Source organism: Caretta caretta, chromosome 1 (genome assembly GCF_965140235.1).
Source record: "Caretta caretta isolate rCarCar2 chromosome 1, rCarCar1.hap1, whole genome shotgun sequence".
NCBI lineage: Eukaryota > Metazoa > Chordata > Testudines > Cheloniidae > Caretta > Caretta caretta.
In genome coordinates, this window is record NC_134206.1 from 135,860,689 (window position 1) to 135,880,938 (window position 20,250).

The 20,250-nt window shown below is 43.9% G+C and overlaps 1 long non-coding RNA gene across 1 annotated transcript in view; it reads left to right on the plus strand.

Annotated features, from left to right (window-relative positions):
* Nucleotides 1-16,563, plus strand: part of LOC142072952 (uncharacterized) — a 44,980-nt gene extending 28,417 nt beyond the window's left edge. Inside the window, exon 2 of the long non-coding RNA XR_012669580.1 lies at nucleotides 16,015-16,563. This is a non-coding gene — a long non-coding RNA (uncharacterized LOC142072952). The remainder of the gene's footprint in view (nucleotides 1-16,014) is intronic.
* The last annotated feature ends 3,687 nt before the right edge of the window (nucleotides 16,564-20,250 follow it).

Genomic DNA, 20,250 nt, shown 5'->3' on the forward strand with positions numbered 1-20,250 from the left:
AGACGATTTCCCACCTTATTTTACACCAGCCTCCTTTCCTGCAAGGCTCATTCCATGACTATTTCTTTGTGTGGCTGACGAGGGCTGGACGGAATTGCTTCGGAGCCCATCAGTGCACACAGGGGTCATGCAGAGTGGCATGACATGTTCTCTCCTTCAGGTCCAGGGAGTACAAGACTGTACCTAAAACATAAGCCCAGAGTCTCCGTGGGAAAAGGCAGAACAGCATTAATCACAGTGCCACTTGGCTGCTAAGTGCCATTCTTAAACACCAGCTCCATCATTTTTACCCAATCTTTCTTTTCTTCCATGGACCACTCTTTTTTTCCCCCTCCCTGGATCCATCATCACCTGGTCCTATCCTTTCCTTTCTGCTCAATTCATCCCTTCTCCACTCCCTCCTGTTGTTTTTCCCCTACACATACACTTGTGTATTCTGTCTTCACCTTTGGAGTCTCAGTTTTCCTGAAGGATGAGCATCTTCTGGGCCACAGCAGTAACCTCTATCCCTGACCCTACTTCCCGATAAACTTGGTAGTTACCATGCTATCAGAAGAGGCCATTTGGGGTATAAGCATCCAAGATTTCCCAACCCTGTCGAATCTGGATATCTGCAGGCAAAGACTTCAATAGCAAATACAGTGCCAAGCCAGATTTTATCTGTAAAAACAAACACACACATAGAAATGCATTATCCAGCAAATACTTCAATGCTCTCTCATTTTTCGGAGAAAAGAATGCCAAACTGATGAACAATACTCAGCCACAAAACACAATCTGAGATAAAGACAAATGAACAACGCAGAGCTGCTCTCTGCACAACTGCATTGGAACAACACCTAAACCAATTGTTGACCATAAGAGAAGGCAAGTTGGGAATAAATGGTTCATGTTTAGTGAGAAAATAAAATGCCAATATCCTGAAACTTTTACTATTTATTTCCTCAGTTCTTAGATTTTAAGTGGATTTCACTGGACTCCATTGCTCCTCCTGGTAATGTGGGAATGAGGAGTGTTACTGCAAGGCATAATGCATATGTCCTTCACCATTATTCAAGACAGGAAATGCCTTATCGCCTGAAGCAAGGGAACTGGAAGTACATTTCTCGCCTATTTCTATAAACTAACCGAGCATGTGTTAGTGTAAACATCACACACACTGCTGCATTAACCTTCTTTTTCTTCTATCAGATAAGCTGCTAAGAAACCAAGACATTTCCCAGTGTAACACAGCAGTAATCCCCAGGAGGATGCTCTAAGGAGCTTGTGAGCCAGCCAGGCTGCTGAGGGAGGCTGTACAAGGGAGGGTCCTGAGGAACCAACCCTTCTCCATGTTAGTTGAATCAAATAAATACTAAAATTATTAAAATGTGTTAAATATTACGAACAATATTGCCCATGGTGCATCTTAAAAACTGAATGCCTCCCTGGCAATTCCAAAATGTTAACTGTACCTTCTAACAATTTTGCACTCAAGATACCAAAATAAAGTCCAGCAGCGATCAAATCTATTACTGTTACCATCATCTTTATTCCAAAGGGATATCATATCCCCTCAGAACCACAGATCAGAATGCTAAGTGAGGACAGAAAGCAATGTCTACTGGATTGAGCACTGAGCAAAGAAATTCTAAATTCTAATCACAGGTTTCAGAGTAACAGCTGTGTTAGTCTGTATTCGCAAAAAGAAAAAGAGTACTTGTGGCACCTTAGAGACTAACCAATTTATTTGAGCATAAGCTTTCATGAGCTACAGCTCACTTCATCGGATGCATACTGTGGAAACTGCAGAAGACATTATATACACAGAGACCATGAAACAATACCTCCTCCCACCCCACTTCTCCTGCTGGTAATAGCTTATCTAAAGTGATCACTCTCCTTACAATGTGTATGATAATCAAGTTGGGCCATTTCCAGCACAAATCCAGGTTTTCTCACCCTCTGCCCCCCCTCCCCCCCACACACACAGAAACTCACTCTCCTGCTGGTAATAACCCATCTAAAGTGACCACTCTCTTTACAATGTGTATGATAATCAAGGTGGGCCATTTCCAGCACAAATCCAGGTTTTCTCCCTCCCCCCTTTTTTTCCAAAACCCACACACACTAACTAACTCTCCTGCTGGTAATAGCTTATCCAAAGTGACCACTCTCCTTACAATGTGTATGAAAATCAAGGTGGGCCATTTCCAGCACAAATCCAGGTTTTCTCACCCCCCCCCCCCCAAACACACATACACAAACTCACTCTCCTGCTGGTAATAGCTTATCCAAAGTGACCACTCTCCCTACAATTTTCAGAGTAACAGCCGTGTTAGTCTGTATTCGCAAAAAGAAAAGGAGTACTTGATGCATCTGATGAAGTGAGCTGTAGCTCACGAAAGCTCATGCTCAAATAAATTGGTTAGTCTCTACGGTGCCACAAGTACTCCTTTTCTTTTTGCTAAATTCTAATCATGCTTCTGCCATTGACTCACTGGAGGGAGCTAACTAGGCCACTCATCCTTTGTCTCACAGCTTGTTTACACACAGAGTTGTGCCGGTTTAACTCTAGGTGGGATTTTAAACCCATTTGGTTAAAACAGTACAAAAGGCTGGTGGACACTCTATGGCAGTTTATACTAGGCTTGTTTCAGTTTAGTTTAGGTTGATCAGAAGCAGCTTAGAGCAAAACCAAAATAAGATCCTCCTTACCAAATAAAAGTGTCCACATAGGAATCCGCACTAAACTGGATTAATTAAAACTGGTGCCACTCTGTACATTTGAAGTTAGTGCACAGACAAGACTTCAGTTTTCCCATCTGCATGATGGTAATAGTAATACTCCTTGGATTCATGGGGGCTGTGATGCCTCATTAGTTAGGGCCAGTTTTTGCCATCTATATCTTGGTTCCAGGACTACTCATGAAATTACTCAGTGTGGATAAGGGTGGCAAACTCTGGTTCTTAGGCCTTGTCTGCACACGTAAGTATTGGTAGAGTTAAGTGCTACAGCCCCTTTATAAATAATTCCCCTTTCCATATGAGAATAGCTACACTGCCATAAAACACTTTTATACTGGAATAACTGCATCTGCACTAGGGGTTGTACTGACATAAATATATTAATAAAAAAAAGATCTCTGTCCCCTGTCCCCCCACCAACGGAAATAGTTATACTGGTATAAAAATCTGTATGTAGGCCAGGCCTTAATGTTAGTCCCGCACTTGGGAAAATGAAAAGTGGTATGTAAGTACTAACTATTATCAAGACATTAATAATGTAATGTGTGAGTAGCAGGATAATTCCAAGAGGCTAGAATCAAAGGCAAAGGGTAAGTATGAGGAAGGATAGGATAGGGCCCAGATTTTGAGACATTATTGCAGTGCAACACCCAATGTGCAAAGCCAGGATCCCTAAAGCATGTGCCCACTGAAAACAGCCATAAAGTCAGACTCACGCCCTGTATAGAAATGGAATCACTGTAATCGTTATTTCACAATAAATCATTTACTGTTACAGCTAATTTGCTTCAGGGCTTGGGGGGCTGGAAGGATAAAATAACTTTGCCTATGGCAGTTTTGAGAATTACACAACAGGAAATTCAGTTCTCAGTGACTTGAATAGTACTACTACATTACAAACTGCTGCAGCAAGAAGATAAGAACGGCCACACTGGGTCAGACCAATTGACCGTCTAGTCCAGTGTCCTATCTTCTGGCTGTAGCTAATGCCAGGTGCTTCAGAGGGGGTGAACAGAACAGGCGATCATCAAGTGGTTCATCCCTGTCGCCCACTCCCAGCTTCTGGCAATCAGAGTCTAGGGACATCTAAGTCGATTCTTCACAACTGTTTTCAATCATGAAAAAGTATCTTAGTGGCCAAAAGGTGTACGTGCAATGTCAGAGGCCACTTGTCACACCTCCAGCCCAGTTCCCACTTATGGCTCTTAGAGGTTGTTTGCTTTCTTGTTCTGTCCATTGCAGTTGGTCTCCTATTCCAACATGTCCTTTCCATCCTCACCCACACCCTCAGGTTCCCACCCCTCCACCCAACTTCCACATGCCCCACAATCCTACCCTCCCTGTTGTTCAGAGACTTATAGATGCTCAGAACTTCCCATGGTCAGGCCCTTCACCAATGACACTAGCAGAAATACAGCTGACTGAGCATAGCCTTTCCCTCTAACTCAGTTCAGGCTTATACTGTAAAATCTGGAGAGACTTTGGGAGTAAACATATCACATTTGGCATAGCCAGCTTCTGTTTTCCTGATTAAACAGTTTACATAACACTCTTCAGTCTGAAGTCAGAGAGCTGCGTTTGTAACAGATTTTAAATCAGAACTCCCTCTCTTCTGTTTTCCCAGCTACATTGCTGGACTCGGATATATCCAAAGCAAAATAAATCTGAGGGTAAAAAGCACTGAAACTGTTGCTTTAGCTTACAAAAGTATTTTACGGTTCCTGACTGCACAGTTCACAGCCAGCACATGTGCCCTACATATTCAGGCCTCCTCACTTCCTCTAATAGCTTCCCAGACACTTAGGAAACAAAGCAATTGAAAGAGGGGCTGACGGCTTCAAACTTCCTTTTGACATCCAGATTCTGTCTGCGTAACACCTTAGAGATTTATACGAGGTACATATGCACCAGCCTAACTACTCAATGCAGTAACGCCGCATCAGGCTCGCACTGGTGTGATTTACTCTAGTAGCTTCCTCGGGTAGTCACACCAGGGCAGCACATCTACACTGTGGGGTTGCATTGGTGCAGATACAGTGATGCAAACAATAACAAGGCCTCAACGCCTTAAGTAAGTCAATGGTAGTGTTTGAGGAGTAAGATAGGAACAAAGGAATTGCCAGATTGAATCAGACCCGAGGTTCAGCTAGTCCAATATCCAGTCTCTGACAGTGGCCAGCACGAGATGCCTCAGCGGAAGGTAAGAACCCTGTGGTAGGCAGATGGGGGATAATCCGTCTCCACATTATATCTCATCTTGATCTCTAATAGTTAAAGCTAGGCTTAATCCCTGAAATGTGTGGTGTAATATCTCTTCCAAAAATATTGTTAGCAATAAAGTCTAAATATTCTTAAGAATGTCAGACTTGCCATACTGGGTCGGACCAATGGTCCATTGATCCCAGTATCCTGTCTTCTGACACGAGCCAATGCCAGATGCTTCAAAGGCAACGAACAGAACAGGGCAGTTATCAAGTGATCCTTCCCCTGTCATTCAGTCCTAACATCTGGCAGTCACAGGCTTAAGGACACCCAGAGAATGGGGTTGGATCCCTGACCATCTCACTCCAGGTTTGTATTCCAATCCTGTTTTTAAAAGGAATCTATTTCCCCAATTTGTATCATTCTGGGTAATCTAGGTGGTAGCCATAGTAACATCTGACAGAAAAGGTGGAGGGGGAGTTGACAAATTTCAGGCTTCTCTACAGTCCCCTGTGATCAAAATTAATAAAACTGTTCTGGATTAAAGTACAAATGTTTGTACACTGATTAAACAAGAAATCATGCAGTGTTTCACCTCCCAGTGTCTCTCCCTTCCCAGCATTGGAAAAGGTGACCCATGCCAACAGAGGTGATCCAGAAACTTGTGGCTGACTAACTCAAGACAATTCAATGCCAAACCCCAGTGGACGTGAAACCAGTCAACTGTATCACAGGCCCATCGTGACATTGTTTTAAACTGGTCAACATATGCTGGGTAAAAGAGCGAAAGCATTTTGCTGCCTCTAAAAAGTATACTTTAAGAAAAGAAAATGTACAAGATTAGCAAGTTTGTACCTTTAATATAAGTATCCAAGCTGCAGCATGCAACCTGTTTTCTCATTTCAGAAATAAAATGATATTTTTTAGAGTAAGTAGTACAAAGAACCGACAATTTAGAGTATAAGTTGTTCTTTTTGGAGGGGGTGTGGGAAAAGGAGAGGTATTTTGGTGCTATATAAAAGATTGCAATAGATCTGTTGCAGGATGTTTTCCCCTAAAAATAACTGGTGTGCCTTGTGTTTTAATCATTTTGTATATAAAGGGCCCAATTGAGCAGGGCACTGAGCACCTTAAACTCTTGAGCACACTCAGCATTGCCAAGGACAAGGCCTAAAGTTTGTACAACAGCAAAAGCAGAAAAAAGAGTCCAACACTGCAACGTTTACTGACCCTGCTGTAGCCGAAACCCAAAAAAGGAAGCCTGATTTCATTTCCAGCATGAATCACTTTTAAGAAAAGCAGAGAGCTGTGCAACTTGCTGGCACTGAGCAATATTCTGGAGAGAGCTCACTCAGTGCTTTCCTAACGGTAGCAAGCATCTATTTGCTTTGAAGTGGCTGCGATCCTTGTTGAAATACATCTTTAAAAACAGGAAGCTGTATAATTATGATTTCCTAGGAACCTCACCCTTTCTTGTGAACCAGGCTCTGGCTACATGCCATTTGCTTTGATTCAAACGCAACTGTTATCAAACTCAGATATTTCCTATTTTCCCTCAAACATATACAGCAAGCACTTAGAAACAACTTTTCTCAGATTGATTAACTCATCCCTGGGCAGGAGCAGAGCATATTAAAGCCTTAGAAACATGACACTTGAGAGACTTTAGTATTTATAACTTGAGTTTGTTTGTGTTTTGTTTTTATGAGGGGGAGGGGAGATCTTTTGCACTATGCAAATATTATCATAGCTGAAAATACCAGAAAACTGCTGAGAATGTATTTACAGGAATGACAGCAGAGACAGCATTTGTAACTGTGTAAGCAATAAGTAAACTCCTAGTACATTAGTACTTAGAAGAAAGGCCTCTCTGTACAAGAGTGCAACAGACTTGCTGCTGGAGGAGTTACAGGATGTATAATTGGTTTTAAGAAACATTTAATCCCTTATCTAAAGAAGTCTTACCAGTAAGATGAACTGAAATTGTGACTGCTCCGTGTTGTTGCCTGCTACGTTTTTATAATATGAGTCAGGTAAGTAATAGCATGCTCCACACATCCTCAGAATCCTGAAGCCAGCCCTGTGCACAATGTGAACCATGGCAGACAGGAGAGGGGGGACATTTAGGGCGGGGCAAGGAGAGCCCTGAAAAAGCTGTTTGGCAGGCCCACCCAGAAATGTGAAGACATTCCTTCTCCAAGTGTGTCACTGCATTGAGAGAAGATGATATCTCTCCAGTGCCAACAGAGGAGTTTTCCATAGAGGGTGAGACACAAGACAAGGTCCAGGATGGGATCACAGTGTCATCACTTTGTTTCCAGCATTTGTGAGGTGATCCTGGGGCAGTGATGGGAGAATGAGAAGACATTGGGGATTAGACCTAAAATAGCACTCATTTGGCTTTATTTGCAAGCTAAGGAACAGATTTTTCCAATATTATTCATGTTGAGTAGTATCCAGGCTAAGTAAAAAAAGGATTGGATATTTATATGGATTGCGAGACCAGAGTGGCTGAACTGGAGGACCTAAGGGAGGCACAGAGGTACATAGATGAGTCTTTCTGGGACACAGTACAGTAGTCACCCCTCCACCCCCCATCTGACAGCATCTGTGCTGTTGAGGAGGATGAGAGCTTTGGGGAAGGAGAACATCAAAGTGGAGCAGAGGGAAATGATCCCATAGTTGGGACCCTCCTTCCAGATGATGTCTAGGTATCCTCGCAAACTGAGGACACCTCTTTGGGGGAGAGAATCCCAATTATTAGAAAGAGACAGGGAATAGTAATAGGAGATTCAATCATTAGAAATATAGACAGCTGGATTTGTGATGACCAGGAGAATCGCTTGCAGGGTGCAAAAATTGCCGATAGACTTAGGGGCAGTAAAGGGGATGACCAGGTGATCATGGTGCACGTAAGCACCAGTGATATAGGGAAAGGTAGGAGACAGGTCCTGGAGGTCAAATTTAGGCTTCTCAGTAAGAGATTAAAGTAGCATTCTCTGAAATGCTTCCAGTTAGACAGGCAGAACTGCAGGGTCTCCATGGTGAATGAGACAATAGCGTAGGAAGGTGAGTTTTAGGTTTATTAGGAACTGGGGAACCTTTTGGGAAAGGATGAGCCTATACAGGAAGGATGAGCTCCACCTAAACCAAAACAGAACCAGATAGCTGGTGCGTAAAATTAAAAAGGCCATAGAGGAGTTTTTAAACTAAGGGCTGGAGAAAAGCTGATAGGTACAGAGGAGTATGTGGTTCAGAGACACCCCACATGGGAAAGGAGTACTTGTGGCACCTTAGAGACTAACCAATTTATTTGAGCATGAGCTTTCGTGAGCTACAGCTCACTTCATCGGATGCATACTGTGGAAACGGCAGAAGACATTATATACACACAGAGACCATGAAACAATACCTCCTCCCACCCCACTGTCCTGCTGGTAATAGCTTATCTAAAGTGATCATCAAGTTGGGCCATTTCCAGCACAAATCCAGGTTTTCTCACCCTCCGCCCCCCTGTAGCCAGACAGCCAGCCCCCCCCCCCCCCCCCCTCAGACCAGCATTGCTGGAAACACAGGAGGAAGCCGGAACAGGGCACTTAACATATATTCCAGCACAGCCTTTGAAGCTGTGAAAGCACAGGTGTGCTGCTACAATGTGCCTCTGGGAACAGATACGACGATTAAGCTCACAGCAGGCAGAGGCCCTGTGACAGACATGGCTCTTAGCCCCTACTAAATAGCGTGATGCACACACACCAACATCCTAGGTGGGAAAATATTTACCCTGATAAAAGAAATGTCCAGTAGTCGACACTTATTGTTTCTCTCCCTTGCAAGTGTAAACTACTCTTGCGAAAGCTGGCATCACCCAGACAGACCAGCCTCAATTTGGCATAAGAAAGGAGAAAGAGAATAAAGGAGTACAGAGGTATAAGTAGGGGACTACAGCACCATGATTTTTGAGTGCTTTTCACTATCTATCTGCTGGTCAGATAAGTGACAGCCTCCCAAGGCTTCTGCAGCTAAGAGGGTCCCTAAGCCTTGTCCCTTATTCGTCTTTCCGCGGAATTGAGTGACCGATCCTGGCTTGGCACCGCTGGAATCGAGAGATGCAAGGAGGGTAAGAAGCACCCACACCTGATCTCCTATCTTTAGTGTACACATATTTTGAAATAGAGCTCTATACTTTGTTTTCTTTCTTTGGGATTGTGGCTTCAGTTTTGTAACTTGTTTGTGTGTGTAACATCTCTACATTTAAATAAGTAGGCACTAGCAATTTTGTAACCACATGATTAGAATCTAGCTTAATAAATTTTGGTAACCATTTGTGCATAAGCCTGACTTCTTTTCTCTGGTTTACTGTAAAGCAGCCAACACAATTAAAGAACCTCAGCCATTTTGGCTCTAAAGCCTGGCCACTAGGTGAGAGTACTAAGAGCCTAGCGTTGAGTTGTGCCGCCTCCACGGGGCAAACTCTTGGGGCACCTGTCAGTCAATCCTGGCTGCCCGCTGCGAAGGAGCTCTGAGCTCTAGCAGTTAAAGTCACGGGTGTGGAGAGGCTCTTAGTGCTGCCATTGGGGCACCTGTCAGTCAGTATTGACTGCCCGCTGCGAAGGAGCTCTGAGCTCTAGCAGTTAAAGTCACGGGTGGTTAGGACCTTGGGGCATCCGTCAGCCTAGCCCAGGCTGCCCGCCGCGAAGGGACAGTGCGTCCTAGCGGTTAAAGTCACGGATGGTATAAACGGGCATAGCTGGCATCTCACCAAACATCCTTGGCCGTCAGCTAACATCCCCCCACACACAAACTCACTCTCCTGCTGGTAATAGCCCATCCAAAGTGACCACTCTCCCTACAATGTGCATGATAATCAAGGTGGGCCATTTCCAGCACAAATCCAGGTTTTCTCACCCTCCCACCCCCATACACACACAAACTCACCTGGATTTGTGCTGGAAATAGCCCACCTTGATTATCATGCACATTGTAGGGAGAGTGGTCACTTTGGATAAGTTATTACCAGCAGGAGAGTGAGTTTGTGTGTGTGGTTTTTGGAGGGGGGTGAGGGAGTGAGAGAACCTGGATTTGTGCAGGAAATGGCCCACCTTGATTATCATACACATTGTAGGGAGAGTGGTCACTTTGGATGGGCTATTATCAGCAGGAGAGTGAGTTTGTGTGTGGGGGGGCGGAGGGTGAGAAAACCTGGATTTGTGCTGGAAATGGCCCAACTTGATGATCACTTTAGATAAGCTATTACCAGCAGGACAGTGGGGTGGGAGGAGGTATTGTTTCATGGTCTCTGTGTGTATATAATGTCTTCTGCAGTTTCCACAGTATGCATCCGATGAAGTGAGCTGTAGCTCACGAAAGCTCATGCTCAAATAAATTGGTTAGTCTCTAAGGTGCCACAAGTACTCCTTTTCTTTTTGCGAATACAGACTAACACGGCTGTTACTCTGAATCCCACATGGGGGATCTATTAATGGGGATTCTCTCACTTCTAGTAAAGAGGACAGGATAGAAGTTTATAAATTACAGATATGAACTGAAGAGAAAAAGTAAAATGAAAGAGTCCTGTTCAGTTATATCATATGAAGGCAGACAACTAAAAAGTGACAATTTTTATAAGTGCTTGTGTACAAATGCTAGAAGTCTAAATACTAAAATGGGTGAACTTGAGTGCCTGGTATTTAAATGAGGCTATTGATATAATAGGCACCACAGAAACTTGGTGGAATGATGACAATCAATGGGCCATGGTAATACCAGGTTACAAAATATATAGCAATGACTGAGTAGGTTATGCTGGTGGGGGAGTGGCACTATATGTGAAAGAAAGCATACAGTCAAATATAGCAAAAACCTTAATCAAACTGTACCATAGAATCTCCATGAAGAGAAATTCCATGCTTGAATAATAAGAGAATAGCAGTAGGAATATACTATGAACCACCTGACCAGGATGGTGACGATGATTGTGAACTGGTCAGGGCAATTAGAGAGGCTATAAAAATAAAAAAATTCAATAATATTGGGAGATTTCAACTATCCCCATATTGACTGGGTACATGTCACTTCAGGATGGGATGCAGAAATAAAAGTTCTAGACACCATTAATGATGGCTTCTTAGAGCAGCTAGTCCTGGAATCCACAAGAGGAGAGGCAATACTTGATTTAGTCCTAAGTGGAGCACAGGATCTGGTCCAAGAGGTGGATATTGCTGAACTGCTCAGTAATAGCAACCATAATGTAATTAAATGCTACATCCTGGTAGGGGGACTACCAAAGAAGCCCACCACAGTAGCATTTAACTTCAGAAAGGGAACTACACAAAAATTAGGAAGCTAATTAAATGGAAATGAAAAGGTACAGCCCCCAAAGTGAAATACCTGCATGCTGCATGGAAGCTTTTTAAAAACACCATAATAGAGGCTCAAATTAAATGTACATCCCAAATTTAAAAAGAAATAGTAAGAAGATTAAAAAAACCCACCATGGCTAAACTACAGAGTAGAAGAGGCTGTTAGAGGCAAAAAGGCATCCTTTAAAAATTGGAAGTCAAATCCTACTGAGGAAAATAGAAAGGAACATAAACACTGGCAAGTCAAATAAAATTAGGCTTGCCAAAACAAAATTTGAAGAGCAACTAGCAAAAGACTCAAACTAATAGCGGTGGGGAGGGGGGAAGTACATCAGAAGCAGCAAGCCTGCCACAATCAGTGCAGCCACTGTATGATTGAAAAAAAAAAAGAGTACTTGTGACACCCATGTTTATTCCACCCCCCACCCCCCCGCGCTCCTGCTAGTAATAGCTCACCTTAAGTGGTCACTCTGGTTACAGTGTGTATGGTAACACCCATTGTTTCATGTTCTCTGTGTATATAAATCTCCCCACTGTATTTTCCACTGAATGCATCCGATGAAGTGAGCTGTAGCTCACGGAAGCTTATGCTCAAATAAATTGGTTAGTCTCTAAGATGCCACAAGTACTCCTTTTCTTTTTGCGAATACAGACTAACACGGCTGCTACTCTGAAACCTGTATGATTGAAGTGTTAAAGGAGAACTCAAGGAAGACAAAGCCACTGCAGAGAAGAGAAATAAATTCTTTAAATCCATTTTGACTGCAGAGGATTTGAGGGAGATTCCCATTCTTTTTAGGTGACAAATCAGAAGAACTGTTCCAGACTGAGGTGTCAATTAGAGGCAGTTTTGGAATAAATTGATAAATAAAATGATCAGAAAACGCCAGGACCAGATAGTATTCACCCAACAGTTCTGAAGTAACTCAAATATGATATTGCAGAACTACTAACTGTGGTATGTAACCTATCACTTAAATCTGCTTCTGTACCAGATGACTGGAGGATAGCTAATGTGACACCAATTTTTTAAAAAGGCTCCAGAGGCAATACTGATAATTACAGGTGAGTAAGCCTGACTTCAGTACCAGGCAAATTGGTTGACATTATAGTAAAAAACAGAATTGTCAGACACATAGATGAACATAATTTGTTGGGGAAGAGCCAACATGGCTTTTGTAAAGGGAAATCATGCCTCACAACCTACTAGCATTCTTTAAGGGGAGTCAACAAACATGGACGGGGTGATCCAGTGGATATAGAGTACTTGGATTTTCAGAAAGCCTTTGACAGGGTCCCTCACCCACAGCTCTTAAGCAAAGTAAGCAGCTGTGGGATAAGAGGCAAGGTCCTGTCATGGATCAGATCATGGTTAAAAGACAGGAAAGGGTAGGAATAAATGGTCAGTTTTCAGAATAGAGAGAAGTAAATAGTGGTATCTTGCAGGGATCTGTAGTGGGACCACTGCTGTTCAACATATTAATAGAACAGGAAACAGTGAGGTGGCAAAGTTTGCAGATGACACAAAACTACTAAAGATAGTTATGTCCAAAGCAAACTGCAAAGAATTACAAAGGGATCTCACAAAACTGGGTGACTGGACAACAAAATGGCAGATGAAATTCAATGTTGATAAGTACAAAGTAATGCACAATGGAAAAATAATCCCAACCAAAATACAAAATGATGGGGTCTAAATTAGCTGTTATTATTCAAGAAAGAGATCTTGGAGTCATTGTGGATAGCTCATTGACATGTAGTGGCATTCAAAAAAAGCTAACAGGATATGAGGAAGCATTAGGAAAGGGACAGACAATAAGACAGTAAATATCACAATGCCGTTATCTAAATCCTAAATTATCTAAAAGGTAGGCTCAGACCTTGAATAGTGCATGCAGTTCTGACTGCCCCATCTCAAAAAAGATATATTTATAGGCAGCTGATGACCCGGCTGTTGGGGGAGGCTAACCTCCGGGGCCCCACCCCATGCCCGAGGCCCTTCCCCTTCCTTTCCAGTCCCCCCACCTCCACAGGAGCCCAGAGACCTCCACCTCGGCCCGAACGCTGGGTGGTCAGGTGATGTGGCCAAGGGCAGCACGGCCCCAGCTGCCCGAGTCCCTGTGGCAGGCAGGCAGGCCGGCCAGCCCCAGCCCCGGCCCCAGGCAGCCAGGGCCAGGACAGAACTCAGGGAACTGCAGGAGGGGTCTGGGGATGGGCTCATGCCAGTCTGTTCGGGGAGGCACAGGCTCCCCCAGCCTATGATATCCGCTGCCCATGGATATATTAGAAAAGGAAAACATACAGAGAAGGCAACAAAAATGATAAAGGCTATGGAAAAGCTTCCATATGAGGAGAGATTAAAAAGATTGGGACTATTCTGTTTGGAGGAGAGACTAAGGGGGAATATGGTAGACTAAGGGTCTATAAAATCATGAATGGTGTGGTAAAAGTGAATAAGGAAGTGTTATTTAGCCTTTTCTGTAACAAAAGAACCAGGGGCCCCCTGATGAATTCCATAGGCAGTAGGTTTAAAACAAGCAAGAGGAAATACTTCTTCACACAAGGCACAGTAAACCTGTGGAATTTGTTGCCAGGGGATGTTGTGAATGGCTAATAGATATTGATGGACCTATCCTCCATGAATTTATCTAATTCTTTGGATGTTGTGAAAGCCAAAAGTATAATGGATTAGTAAAACCACTCTCATTGTGAACAAAAGTGGCCTTAATTCAGTTTAGCTTAATTCACTTCCAATAAGAAGTAATTATTCGGGATGAAATCACTTTTATTCTGAAATAATGGCCACACAGAGAGCTAGTATGGAATAGTTTATTCTACAATAGCTATTCCGGTTAATTTCCACACATAGGCAAGCCCCTGCATGCATTCTGTATCACAAAGGGCCTGATCAGAGGACACATTGAGCACCCTCAGCTCCCATAAAGCCCTGGTCGACATTACGGGGTTAGGTCAAATTTAGCCGTGTTAGGTCAATTTTAAAATGAATGTGTCTACACAACCAACCCCATTCTATCAACCTAAAGGCTCTTAAAATCGACTTCTGTACTCCTCCCCAGCAAGGAGAGTAGCGCTAAAATTGACCTTGCTGGGTCGAATTTGGGGTAGTGCAGATGCAATTTGACAAATTGGCCTCCAGGAGCTATCCCAGAGTGCTCCAACGTGACCGCTCTGGACAGCACTTTAAACTCCGATGCACTAGCCAGGTACACAGTAAAAGCCCCGGGAAATTTTGAATTTCATTTCCTGTTTGCTCAGTGTGGCGAGCTCAGCAGCACAGGTCACCATGCAGGCCCCCCAGAATTGCAAACGAGCTCCAGCATGGAGTTAATGGGAGACACTGGAGCTGATTGCTGTATGGGGAGAAGAATCTGTGCAGGCTGAACTCCGATCAAAAAGAAGAAATGCTAATATATATGTCAAAATCACACAGAGCATGGTGGAGAGAGGCTACAACAGGGACACACAGCAGTGCCACGTGAAAGTTAAGGAGCTCAGGCAAGCCTACCAGAAGACAAAAGAGGCAAATGGTTGCTCTGGGTCAGAGCCCCAGACATGCTGCTTCTATGATCAGCTGCATGCCATTCTGGGGGGGGACCCTACCACTACCCCACCACTGTCCGTGGGCACCTGCAAGGGGGGGAGTCTCATGCAACAGGGAGGAGGATTTTGTGGATGAGGAGGAGGAGGAGGAGGAAGAGACTATGCAGCAGCCAGGTGGTGAATCCATTTTCCCCAGCAGCCAGGACCTTTTCATCACCCTTGAGCCAATACCCTCCCAAGGCGGGATCCCCAACCCTGAAGCCAGAGAAGGCACCTCTGGTGAGTGCACATTTGTAACTACACTGCAGGGTTTAAAAGCAATAGTGTTTAATGTTTGATTTGCCCTGAAGAATTGGGATGAATTCATGGCCAGTACAGCTACTGGAAAAGTCTGTTAACGTGTCTAGGGATGGAATCCTCCAGGGACATCTCCATGAAGCTTTCCTGGAGGTACTCTGAAAGCCTTTGCAGAAGGTTTCTGTGGAGGGCTGCCTTATTTTGTCCTCCACGGTAGGACACTTTACCACGCCAAGCCAGTAGCAAGTAGTTGGAATAATTTCAGCACAAAGCATGGCAGCAAATGGTCCTGGGTTTTGGTCGCATTCAAGCAACATTCGGTCTTTATCTTTCTGCGTTAGCCTCAGGAGAGTGATATTATTCATGGTCACCTGGTTGAAATAGGGGAATTTTTGTAAGGGAACAGTAAAAGGACCCCGTTCATGCTGGGTTGTTTGTGCTTGGCTAAAAGGGATCATCTCGGAGAATAGCCATGCAGTGGGGTGGGGGGAAGGTGTGTGCTGCACATCCACCCGAAAACCACAGCCCCTCCTTTTAAATGTGAAACCCAACCCGCATTGTTTGCTATGGAAAAGGAGGGCACTGCAGTTTGAAACCATTCCCACATGTTATGAAGGCGGAAGAAGCCAACCCCACCTACCAAAAGGCTTACCATGGCTGCCTGGAAACCAAATTCTGTTGCCCAGCCGTGTGTGACGTGTCACCATACTGGCAGGTGCTCAATATAAAAGGCAAAATGCGACCTTGTACCTAAAGCACATGTGCTGTGTGCTGTGAATTGCTTTGATTGCTGTGAAAGAGTCTCCCTTTTGTTCTCAGAAATGTATCATCTTAAATTTTACTCTCCCGTTTTATCCCCCCCCAGGTGCAAATGTTTCTATGTTCCCCCTATCATCTCAATCCCTGAGGTTATCGCAGATTAGAAGGCAAAAAAAAACGCACTTGCGATTACATGTTTTCCGAGCTCACGTAATTCTCCCACACTGAGAGGGCACAGCTTAATGCATGGAGGCATTCAGTGGCAGAGGCCAGGAAAGCATTAAGTGAGCGTGAAGAGCAGAGGCAGGAGGCGATCCTGAGGCTAATGGGGGAGCAAACGGACATGATGAAGCGTCTGTTGGAGCTGCAGGAAAGCACTGCATCCATTGCCCTCCTCCCCAAGTTCCATATCCTCCTCACCCAGATGCCCAAGAACGTGGTGGGGGTTGGCTCTGGGCACCCAGCCACTCCACTCCAGAGGATGGCCCAAGCAACAGAAGGCTGTCATTCAAACAGTTTTGATTTGTAGTGTGGCTACAATAAGCAAGGTGACCTTGTCCTTCCCTCCTCCTGCACCCCACCCCACCTTGGCTACCTTGTCATTTATCTCAATTTTTTTTTAATTAATAAAGAAAAATGCATGGTTTCAAAACAATAGTTACTTTATTTCCTTTGTAAGCTGTGATCGAAGGGGGGAGGGTGATTGGTTTACAGGGAATTTGCAGCAAGAAGAAACATACACAGCTGTCACACCATAGCCTGGCCAGTCATGAAACTGGTTTTCAAAGCCTCTCTGATGTGCAGTGTGCCTAGCTGTGTTCTTCTAATCACTCTGGTGTCTGGCTCCTCAAAATCGGCTGCCAGGCGATTTGTCTCAACCTCCCACCCCTCCATAAACATCTCCCTCTTACTCTCACAGATATTATGAAGCACACAGCAAGCAGCAATAACAATGAGAATGTTGGTTGCGCTGAGGTCTAACCTAGTCAGCAAACAGCGCCAGCAAGCTTTTAAATATCCAAAGGAACATTCTACCACCATTCTGCACTTGCTCAGCCTTTCGTTGAACTGTTCCTTAATACTGTCCAGGCTGCCTGTGCACGGTTTTATGAGCCATGGGAGCAAGGGGTAGGCTGGGTCCCCAAGGATGACTATTGGCATTTCAACATCCCCAACAGTAATTTTCTGGTCTGGGAAGTAAGTCCCTTCTGGCAACTGCTCGAACAGCCCTGAATTCCTAAAGATGTGAGCGTCATGCACTTTTCCCGGCCATCCCACGTTGATGTCGGTGAAACGTCCCTTGTAATCCACCAGTGCTTGCAGAACCATTGAGAATTACCCCTTGCGGTTTATGTACGGGTTGGCAAGGTGGTCCGGTGCCAAGATTGGGATATGTGTTCCGTCTATCGCTCCACCACAGTTAGGGAACCCCATTGCAGCAAAGCCACCAGTATGACTTGCACATTTCCCAGAGTCACTATCCTTGATAGCAGAACGTCAATGATTGCATTGGCTACTTGGATCACAGCAGTCCCCACAGTAGACTTGCCCAGTCCAAATTGATTCCCGACTGACCGGTAGCAGTCAGGCATTGCAAGCTTCCACAGGACTATCGCCACTCGCTCCTCAACTGTCAGGGAAGCTCTCATCTTGGTACTCCTGTGCTTTAGGGCAGGGGAAAGCAACTCACAAAGTTCAAGGAAAGTGGCTTTACGCATGTGAAAGTTTTGCAGCCACCGTGAATCATCCCATACCTGCAACACTATGCGGTCCCACCAGTCTGTGCTTGTTTGCCGGGCCCAGAATCGGCATTGCACTGTATCAACCAGCTCCACTGCCACCATGATGTCCCAATTGCCACAGCCTGTGCTTTCAGGAACGTCTGTGTCCATGTCCTCATCAAAATCGTCCTCATGCTGGCGTCTCTTAGCCCGATTCTGCACAGACTCCAGGATAATGCGTGAGGTGTTTACAATGCCCACAACAGCAGCGGTGAGCTGAGCGGGCTCCATGCTTGCCACGGTATGGCGTCTGGATGGGTAACCCAGGAAAAAAGGTGCAAAACGATTGTCTGCCATTGCTTTCATGGAGGGAGGGAGAGAGGGAGGGAGAGAGGGGCGACTGAAGACATGTACCCAAAACCACCCTCAACAATGGTTTTTTCCCCATCAGCATTGGGAGCTTAACCGAGAATTCCAATGGGCAGCGGAGACTGCGGAAACTGTGGGATAGCTACCGCAGTGCACCGCTCCGTAAGTCAATGCTAGCCACGGTATTGAAGACACACTCTGCTGACTTAATGCACTTAGTGGGGACATACACAATCGACTGTATAAAATAGATTTCTAAAAATTGACTTCTATAAAATCGACCTAATTCCGTAGTGTAGACATACCCTAAGTGGAGCAGGCTAAGCAGCTTGCAGAGGCATTTGGCACCTAACAGAATCTGACCCATAGTGCAGATCCCAAACCAGATGGCATTTACTTGTTCATGCAAGATACTGTGATAGCATACAGAAATGCCTAACAATCTGTTGTAATCTGCTCAGAAATACCATACCATTAAAGGTGACAGGCCTTTGTGGCAATGAGGGCAAACTAGGCATGTTCTTCTTTCGCAATAGACAGCTGCCTGACATATGCATCTCTGATAAATACTAGCTAAGCTTTCTCTTTCGTCCATTGCTTTGGATATGAATTAATTAGCATAGATGTAATACACAAATGAAAGTCATCCTGCCAGTCTGCACAGTAGAATTCTCTCTCAGGCTTATCTATACTAAGGATGAAATTCTGAAACTTCCACTGAATTCAATGCGGCTAGGGTTTCAGATGCTCGTGTCTCCATGTACGTCCAAGGCTATGATCTTTGAGGGTGACCCTCCTGGATTTCATTGCAACAATAGGGTTGTGAGTAGAGCTAGGCAGGAACTGGCTTTCCTGTCCCACAAGAATCTGAGATTTCCAGAAATGTTCCCATTCTGAACTATGACAAAAAGTCAAAATCTCAGAAATGTTTGCAAAATTTTGACATGAAAAAATTTCAATTCAGATCAGAAGTTTTCATATCTAACCTTTTTAAAAAACATTTTAAATAATTTTGTTATTAAACCATCAATTGGGGGGGGAGGGAAGAGGGATGGACTTGTTGACCTCTGAATGTCTCTTCCGGCCCCACTTTTCTAAGATTCTTTGATTTTTAGTGTAAATGAAGTTAAATTTCAAAACAAGAAATCATTTCAAACCAAACCAAGAAACAAAAACTTTGAATTTAGAAAATATTGAAAGGAAACTCTTTCTCTTCAATTTTTTTTCAAGAAATGTGTCAAATCTGACTCTTTCCCATGACCCAGTTCAGTTTTGATGAATCAATATTTTTTAATGAAAAATGTCTTGTTGAAAAATTCCTGATCAGCTCTAGTTGCTGAGATATAGTACATACAGTTTCACTGAGTTCTGCCCACGTCTGTCCACTGGGGGTGGGGGCTAAATCTATAGAACCCTTGAATGCCATTTTTCAGAGTACATGCCATTCATGCTAAAACTTAAGGGGATTAATTTGTATAGATTTTTCCATTTCAAGGTTAGGCATCTGGATTGTAATTTGAAACTGATGACTAGAAATTGACCTGAGCCATGAAATTCAAACCCTGATCCAGATTTCAAACCTCCCAAGTTTGGAAGTGTTTGGATAGTAAAGAGAGAACAGCTGTGAAATTAAGACCAAGATCCGGGTTCTGATTTCAAGCCCCTCATTCTGTGGTTCAGGGCCAGGGTTTCAGCGCAGGTCCAACAGACGACAAGGTGTGCAAGTACATTAGATAGAATGGATGTGCAAGCCAGTTTCGTTAAAATAAGAACATAGTTTCCGATTTGTTTGATTGTTTAAAAAAGGTCCAGAGGCCTCTGCAGTTCAGATAAGCTTTTGATAACTGTCTAGATTTTTAGATGCTTAATCATTCCAAAGCTTTGGAGGATTGCCTGTTGCTACTAGATACACCACACACCACTGTTACTTTATGAGACATGTGACTGAAGATCAAGAATCTTCAACCACCTGACTAGTTCAGATCTTCCTTGTAATTGCCCTTCTTAAAGTGTTATCATTTTTATCAAATGTTCTGGGTAAACTATTTGTAATAAGTAATGAGTCCTAATCTGTGTGGGTCACCCTGGCTACACGCATATAATGAAAACCTTTGTCTGGCAAGTGCGTAACACTGATAACATTTTGTAAAACCAGTTGTAGGACCTGATTTTGTTCTCATGTCTGCCGGCTTTATACCAGTGCAACTCCATTGACTTTAATATAAATCAGGAGTAACTCAACTGGATTAATG